Raw genomic sequence first — 9,546 nt, 5'->3', positions numbered from 1 at the left:
TCAAATTCCTCTTTTAATTTATTTGTAAATTTTCTATCTTCATTTATCATTTCCTGAATTTCTTCATCATCCCCAGCCTCTCGAACACGTCATTACAAATTCCCTGGTCAAACACCAAGTCATCGAGAGCGGCAAAAACATCTGAAAACTTTTCTTTGGTTAATTCTGCAGCTTTTCGAGCAATTGTTAACATGTAATCAAGCATTTTTTCGACGAGACTGTCGACGTTGGATTTAACAATACAACGCGGTTCGGTGTGGTCGTCTACATTTGAACACACGCTTACCGATATGGGGACGTGTTGTTCCGTGTATTGGAGATTAACACTGCTTTGACTATTATTTGGTACTAGCATGGATTCAAAATCGTACACTAAAAACCATTCATAAAAACGTTCATTAGCATTAACTGATATACCATGTTGTTCTAACTTATCAAAAACGGTATCTGTAGTAGAATAAAACCCTCCCTGGAATTGTTTCTTTGTTCTCTTTGTGCACACACGCTGGTGTTTTTTTTCAAATTATTTAGAAATTCAAAATCTGCATTGAAAGTTTTTGGCGTACGTGTCAAATTTAGTGATGTACGACAAATGATGGTCGAAGAGAATTAAATATATATTTTTATTTGTAAATAACTTGCGCAGTCCCATCTTCTTGCAAAGAATATACATTTACATTGATTTCAAAACATTTCTCGAAATAGACAATTTGATAAGGTAATACCCGGAAAGGATTGTAGGGCTGAATTTATTTTCATGTCTTGTGTTTTATTAAAAGAAACCCATTTTTCAAATAGCTTTTGGGTTTCAATTTCCAGCAATAACCAATCATTGTCCCTGTGCAATGCTAGACAGCGGAAAGCACAAAGGTTGTCCTAATATAAACACTTTTTTGATTCGTCGTCATCGAAATAATAGATTTTGAGCGTTTAACGTGTTCTGGTACAGTAACTTTACCCTTACCCAAAACAAAATTCATATGGTAGATGACGATGCGAAATTTTGTTATTAGCCAAATTTACCACAGATCTGTGTCGTTGAGGTGACGTCGAAGATGTCGTTGCATCGTTATTCTGAATTAATAAATCAATAACATTAATAATCAAAAAAAAATATCAATACCTTTTATATAAAACCAACAAAAATCACGAGATTTTTATATAACCACAGATTTGTTGCTTTTGTTTTGTTGCAATGTCGTTGTGGATGTTGATGGAAAATTGATCTAAGTAAATAAAATATACAAAAAAATCTGTTAGAGAAGAATAAATTTTTATTAAAATTTAATTGTATGCAGACACTATTCTTTGTAATTATCAATGTATAAAAGTTTTAAATGCTGGTTAATAACCTATAAAAACGGAATATTAATTATATCGACTAGCGTTTTTAATGCTCATCAATGTTTAATATATTCATTTCCCATGCTGAAGGGAAGTAACTAAAATATCTCATTGAGGAAATCTTAAAATCCCGGATTATAATGTGTTAAGAAGGAACAGATGTACGGGTGAAGTGCTTTTTCCAGACAGTTTAATTACACATAACAGAGTTTTGATTGATATGAAAAAGTAAAAAGATTTCTCTTTGTTCTCTTAGCATATACATAAATCGATGCTTTCGGATTGCTTCACTCCTTTGTGAGCAATTAACTGAAAGATCGTCCCAGTTAATCGAAAGAAGAAGAAGATGCATGGCAGGAAGAAAAGTTGGAAGCTTAAGTATTATTTTGAAATTATCTTATACCTATTTAAGAAGGTAAATAGTTTTTTTAATATAAATATTTACATAGATGAAATAATTATTTCAAAAAAAATTATGATCTAATTTTACAAGACTAAGAATCCGCGAGTTTTCAAAGCTAGAGATACTTTGCATTAAAATGCTGGGTATTACTATTCGACAAATGTGAAACGATGAAAATGCGATATCTACAATATCATAGAAGTAATTTTTTTTATAATCTTTTTTTATATGGATATCTAAAATTTATTTTATGTTATTTTAGACTAACGATGTTTGGTTAGATGCCAGGCCAATTATAATTCACTCAACCCCGAGAGCCCCTTTGTTTAGACGGGTATATATGATTCATTACATTTTTATCTCTACAATGAAATAACAAAACAACATCTAAAATATTGATTAAGTAACATTGTTTAAGTTAAAAATGTTAATTCAAAGAAATAACTGAAATAAACTATTTCAAAGAATTTATACGTATACATTTTCTATAGGTAAGAAGGAGAATAGAGTTTACAGAGAGGGAGGAAGGTGGGGAGTGAGCACTCCGTTTGATTCTCCGGCACGGACGCAGAAATTAAAACTTTATAGTAGCATACCTTGCGTGTCTGCTGGTGTCGTTTACATTTTGTTCTCATCAAAATATTCAACGCTGAAGTTTTCGCATTTAAATAATTTAATTAATTTGTGCTCAATGTAAACGTGCGGTGCGATGAGATAAAAACTTGAACGTGTAGTCGCAGTACAAATTCCGCTTTGCACACCCTAACGTGGCGATCATAGTTGTCTTTTCGATTCAGAACTTTTTCACAAATATTGCATCGAAAACTTTCTGATTTTTCATGTATCTCTCTATTATGAGGCATGAGAGAAGATTTGTTACAAAATGACTTGTTGCATATGATACAAAATGACATGCTCGAAAACAACCGCACTTTGCAAATGCTATTGACAACTGAACTAGACTAAAAGTAAATATCTTTATCATATATGTTGTATATCATTAGTCATAAAATCACATTATTTTACTTCTTGGTTCTCTTTCCGGGTTGATAGATCTGACCGGATGTTGTCCGGAAATTTACATTTTTCTTGTAAACGCAAGTGTTGAGGATTTGCTATTAACTTTAATCATAATTTTGTGAAATTTCAACCCCTCAGACTTTCCATCAATTAAAACCTTGTAAATTGTTTGGTTGTGCTCTCCAGACCGACTCAATTTCTCAACATTGCAGAACACGAAATATATTTTTTTATTCCTTTTATCTTGTCAACAAATATTTTTTTTAAAAATTGAGTCGGGAAAGCGCAAGCAAACATTATTTTAAGGATGATCTAACCACGATTATCTAGAGGACCTGTTTTACAAACAAAACATTAACGAGTACGACCAAATTTAATTCTGCTAAATAACTTTACGTAGTCGGAAATTTTTCTTTGTTAAACAGACCTCCTATTTTCCTTCCTTCTTTCGTTTCGTAGGAATGTAAACTACTGAACACAGATTTTTTAAAATACATCTTTAAGTTTTCTTTCCTCTTTTCATTACAATATATATTTTTTTTTCCAGACAATCGCCGAAAAAAGCCTTCAGCAGCGCGTGCTGAAGCTTGATGAAAGCTTGGAAGCTCTGAGACAGGGAGGAGAATCCTCCGGAAATTAAATGTATGCAATTTTTGCAAAATTGAAAATGTTCAAAATTTCAACATGTCTTTTTCAATTATGTTTAGTGTTGAAACAGTCTGTAGCAATTTACTCAAAATTTACAAAACAACCACTGACACGATAATACAAAGATTACAAATAATTCAAATATTTATATTTTGTTAATTGAATTCATAAAGAATTTCAGAAAAGTCAATATGTTAAAAAGTTTATCATTACAAAAGGAGGTTGGAGAAATCAATAAGCACTGGCGTCGGAAGCAAATTGAAAGTGGGGGGGGGGGGGGCTAGACAAATCCTCAGAAATATTGGGGAAAAAAATTTCCCAAAATCATGGAAATCCTAATCCGTGGAGGGGGGGGGGGGGGAGTATACCGAAAAAATCTTACTAACTTTGCCAAAAAAGTGGGGGGGGGGGCTAAGCTGTTGGGTGGGCGCCTCTGCCTTGTCGAACGGCGGAGTGGTCTTGGTTGAGGAGTTGGCATGACTGGTGGGGGATCGAATTTGAAAAGGTACATCGTGGACTCCTCTCCTCACACATAGCGCCAGAATTATCACTAGAACAATCAAGTTTCTCATGACAACTGCGTCAAACTCGGTGAGTGACTGGGACTCGATCTCGATGTGCACCCGTCTCACTTTACCTTCACCCCCCCCCCCTTTACGTGCGGTTTTCCGATCCATGTATTACTATTCACCATGGCGTCAAGAAGCAAGCAAATCTACGAACATTGGGTGGCTATGCAAGACAACATAGGACCAGGGAAGGAATGGCCATTTCTCATCCGAAGACTATTTTGGACTCATTTTCTTAGTCATTGGCAGCAAATTTTAAATACTGCTTCTGTTAAGGTTAATTTCAAGTAATAATATTTCGCTCTTAATTGCATTTAAATACTAATACATCCATGGAATAAATAATGTACAGTTGTGCATTCTTTTAAATTATTCTCATTTTCTTAGTCATTGGCAGTACATTTTAATTAATGCTCTTGTTAAGGTTAATTTTCAAGTAATAATATTTCGCTCTTAATCGCATTTAAATACTAATACATCCATGAAATAAATAATGTACAGTTGTGCATTCTTTTAAATTATTCTCATTTTCTTAGTCATTGGCAGTACATTTTAATTACTGCTCTTGTTAAGGTTAATTTTCCAGTAATAATATATCGCTCTTAATTGCATCTAAATACTAATACATCCATGAAATAAATAATGTACAGTTGTGCATTCTTTTAGATTATTCTCCAATGGCAGGATTTACCGTTTATATGCTTAGAATGTTAGCAACAGACGATACGAGTACCTAGACGGTCGGGTTAGCCGATATGTGCCGAGAGAAAACAAAATGTTTTGAAAATAAAGAAAACTGTATTGTCAGAAAGTACGGAAGTCATGATTATGACCAGGAAGAAATGCGGCAACTATCGGGAACGCATTATAGATAAGGTACTGAGGAATTAGACATGTCCCACAGAATGAACCTCTGCCATTCAGTCAACTGAAATGTTACTGATAGAAAACTGTAATGTGGCTGAATGGCATTGCTTTGCCATTCAGTCACCTTTCCAGACCATTCAGTTATCATTCAGTTGACTGAATGGTAGAGCTTCATCCGTGTCCTTGTGGCCGACGAGATGAATTCCACAAAGGGAACCCAAACAGCTACTATTATTCTATTGTTTCTTTTTCAGATTTCTTTTTAGGGTCTTCCGTCTTCGGCGGAAGACCCTACCATTATTCTATTGTTTCTTTTTAACTTTTCTTAAAAGGGTGTTCCGATTTTAGTGTGCACTGTATTCCGATCCATTACTTACTCTCAAACATGGCGTCAGGATGTAGGGAAATGTACGAACATTGGGTGTGACGCAAGATGCAAAACATCATAGGACCAGCGAAGGAATGGCCATTTCTAATACGACGCTTATTTTGGACCCGCTTAGCGTCATTGGCAGCGAATTCTGATAAGAGCTCTTGTTTACCTTAATGGACTGGACCCTCTCATGTTTATGGAATTGGTAACCCTGAAAGGTCTTACAAGGGATCCATCTACATTTAATCATTTCAATGTCCTCTTCAGGTAATATATATTCCCTCTTAATTGTATCAAAATAGTTATACATTCATAAATAAATAATGTACGGTTGCACATTCCTTTAGACTATTCTCCAATGGCAGGAATTACCATCTTCACGCGAGGAGTGTGAGCAATAGACGATACAAATACCTAGACGGTCGGGTAAGGCGATATGTACATATAGTTTGTTTTTATTTTAAGTATTTTAATTGTTCCTTGTCAATATAATATTTCCGAACCCACAGTGTTGTAGTCCTATCCATTGACCCTTTCAATCAAGTTATGCATTTTAATTGGTTCTTGTCTTTAAATCCCCACCCATACTTTCGTTCTGGGTTCCATTCGTCCCACCCCTTAGTCTATAAAACACCTGTATTTCCAACAATCTTCTCAGGACGCATGGGAAACATGTCATGGCCTAGGAAAAGTGACGGTAGCTATCAGGAACGCATAGTCGACAACATTACGGATATATCCACCGCGGGATGAGCATTCCAAACTGAAAGTGAGGACAGGTATGCAAAATAAATAGACTTTAATAATTATATACTTCTTTTATGGAACTTTATGGCAAATTCATGATTTTATACTTTCCTTGATTTGACTTTTGGAAGTTACTGAATCGGAATAAAGATCGAAGGGAGTGCCATTGCGACGGTCTGCAGGAAAGAGAGGTAAATGTTCAAGTAATAGATAACGTACAGATTTTTCATTAATGAAAAGAAATGTAAACCACAGGTGTTTTATTATAATATTCTAATTTCAGCTCCAAATAAGAAATACAATGGCGCAGAACCCCAAACAAAGTCAAAACCTAAGAAGCACAAAGGTAATATTAAAAAAAAATAATTAACTAGTGGTTTAATTCATTTTTTTGTTATGTAAATAAAATGTATTTACTTTTCAGTGCATTAACCTTTCAGTGTCGTCAATTACATCTTGGAAAAGGCGGCACACAATAGCTATTTTTGAGGAAAATGACAGTCCAGAACGCCAAAAACCAGCATCGACGTCCACAGCCATTGCACCACAACATGGCGCTGGTAGCAGTTCTTTACCTGTGAGGAAAGAGAAAAGAGGCAACTGTCGTCACCTATCATATTTTTAGAAAACAGTTAAATGTGCTTGTCATAATGACATAGAATTTGAAATGCAGATTTATATAATGTAATAATAAATTATACTAGACTTTGACCCGTGCGTGCACGGGTTGACATTGCATATAATATCGGGCATTTATAAAATAGATACATCGAAACACTGTATATTGTTGACATTTGCATAACCAAACTTCAAGCCTCCAATAATGCTATTAATTTCACTACACTCTGCTGAGTTGGAATAATTTAACTGTGTCTCGGGAAATGCCTTCACCAAAGTTAAAATGCCTCCCATATACCCGTAATGTAGCAGAAAATTGCAGAGTCGCTCCAAAACGATTTTGGAGAAAATTAATAAAGTTGTATTGAAAATAACAGTCAAATTGTTCACATCAAAGTATTTTGAAGCTGTAAATACTTTTCTTCGATAATTCTATAATAATATTATTGCAGAATTCAACATAATTCAACAACGTTTTTTACACACCATGTTTACATTCGAAACTCTCGGGATTTTTTTTTAATAGTAAATGCATTGTGTTAGAGTTATCTCCCGTATTTTCTTTGATGAACAGAAAAATTTCCAATGAAAATTAACACGCATTTGTTTTATCGTTTCCAAGATTATCCATGCAAATGTGATATTGTGGAAGCATAAAATAAAGAGCCTCCCGTGATTAAGCGTGAATGTAATGCGCATGCGCAAAATTGTAAAATCCAAAAAATTCAGATGATTTCCGGAATTTTTTAAGGAATTTTCGTTGATTATTAATTTACGAAGCTTGATTTAGAAAAAATAAAAACAAATTGGTAATCTTCAAGTACCAATGATGTTTAAAATATTTAAAACAAAAGACAGTACTCTTCCGATTTATCGGTATTAAAGCTAAAAAATTCGAGTCTATTATTTTAATATAGTAGTATAGATACCCTAATTTTAATTACAGGCTCCTCCAAGATGAGAACAAATAAGGTATGCCAACCTCCCACGTTCAAAGAGAAGGAAGGTCAACGGAGTACAAAGCGGCGATCAAACCCCTCTCCAAGTCGGCGTTCGTTTGGACTTCTTCCGATGAAGACTTCACAGGGGATTTCGCCACATATTATTCTCATATCAAAATGATATGATTCTTATATGATTGCGCTGATATGAGATAATTAAAAAAGGGCATAATTTCAGAATCATATCATTGGTATTATATGAGAATCATATAATTCTGATATGCGAATTATGTGATAAGAGCATCATATCAAAATTATATGATCGCTTATATAATGATTATATAATTCTTATATGACAATCAGTAATTTTGAAATGATATGAGAATCGTATGAATATAATATGTGTGCAAACTATGGCTTTGCAACGCAACATATGCCCCCTATTTGACACATGTTAAACCTCAGTAGTAATAAGATACATAGAATGTATGCTATCCACATATTTCACATGCAAATACATGTAAAATAAATGCCTCTAAATGTTTTCAGTCTTTAAAATCATTTATTGATACTCCCCAACTTGCTGTTCCAACCTCCCATCAAATGGTCTGAGAAATTTCATTGGTTTTCCTTTCCAAACCACTTGAGTTTATCTAAAATTATAGCTAGAGAAAAAAAACCCACAACAATTCTCAGAACAAGATATCTGTGAGCCAATGCTCACTAGTGATACCCCCGCTCTGATGTGAATATGCAAAATAAGCAAAGTCGACATTTAACAGAAAGCTGGCATCCGATTGGTACAGAAATATATCCCACAATATGGCATGCCTAAACAAATAGTGTGTTAAAATTTCAAGCATCTGCGATAAATAGCTGCTGAGAAATCTTTGAGGAAAATTTGTTTGAAAATTTTGGTTAAAATAAACAAAGTACTCATTTAACAGGAAGATGACGTCCGATTGGTAAAAAAATATATCCCACATTATGGCATGCCTTAACAAACACTGTGTAAAAATTTCAAGCATCTCCGATAAATAGCTGCTGAGAAATCTTTTACGTTTGTTTGAATATTTTGGCTAAAAATAAACAAAGTCATTATTTAACAGGAAGTTGACATCTGATTGATACAAAAATATATCCCACAATATGGCATGCCTAAACAAACACTGTGTAAAAATTTCAAGCATCTCCAAAAATAGCTGCTGAGAAATCTTTGATGAAAATTTGTTTGAAAATATTGGCTAAAAATAAACAAAGTCGTCATTTAACAGGAAGTTGACGTCCGATTGGTACAAAAATACATCCCATGATATAGCATGCCTATACAAATACTGTGTAAAAATTTCAAGCATCTGCGATAAACAGTTGCTGAGAATTCTTTGACAGAAATTTGTTTGAAAAGTTTTGCTAAAAATAAACAAAGTCGTCATTAAACAGGAAGTTGACATCTGATTGGTACAAAAATATATCCCACGATATAGCATGCGTATACAAATACTGTGTAAAAATTTCAAGCATCTGCGATAAACAGTTGCTGAGAATTCTTTGACGGAAATTTGTTTGAAAAGTTTTGCTAAAAATAAACAAAGTCGTCATTTAACAGGAAGTTGACGTCTGATTGGTACAAAAATATATCCCACGATATGGCATGGCTATACAAATACTGTGTAAAAATTTCAAGCATCTGCGATAAACAGTTGCTGAGAAATCTTTGACGAAAATTTGTTTGAAAATTTTCGTTAAAAAATAAGCAAAGTCGTCATTTAACAGGAAGTTGACGTCCGATTGGTACAAAAATAAATCCCACGATATGGCATGCCTTAACAAACACTGTGTTAAAATTTCAAGCATCTGCGATAAATAGTTGCTGAGATAAATGCGACAGAAATTTTTGTTACGGACGGACAGACAGACGGACAGACAGACAGACAGACGGACAGACAGACGGACGGACAGACAGACACACAAGGGTAAAACAGTATACCCCCTCTCCTTCGGAGCGGGGGTATAATT

At 34.2% G+C, this 9,546-nt stretch overlaps 1 long non-coding RNA gene across 1 annotated transcript; it reads left to right on the top strand.

The window, feature by feature from the left end:
* The first annotated feature begins 6,024 nt into the window (after positions 1 to 6,024).
* LOC117683814 (uncharacterized) lies at positions 6,025 to 6,665 on the top strand. Its single transcript, XR_004597685.2, has 3 exons — positions 6,025 to 6,162; positions 6,255 to 6,317; positions 6,412 to 6,665. It is a non-coding gene; the product is annotated as an uncharacterized lncRNA (long non-coding RNA).
* Positions 6,666 to 9,546: the final 2,881 nt, after the last annotated feature.

The sequence above is a fragment of the Magallana gigas genome, chromosome 10 (assembly GCF_963853765.1).
Source record: "Magallana gigas chromosome 10, xbMagGiga1.1, whole genome shotgun sequence".
NCBI classification, from domain to species: Eukaryota; Metazoa; Mollusca; class Bivalvia; order Ostreida; family Ostreidae; genus Magallana; species Magallana gigas.
The sequence above is the reverse complement of the archived record's forward strand: the minus strand, read 5'-3'. Positions and strand labels throughout refer to the sequence as shown.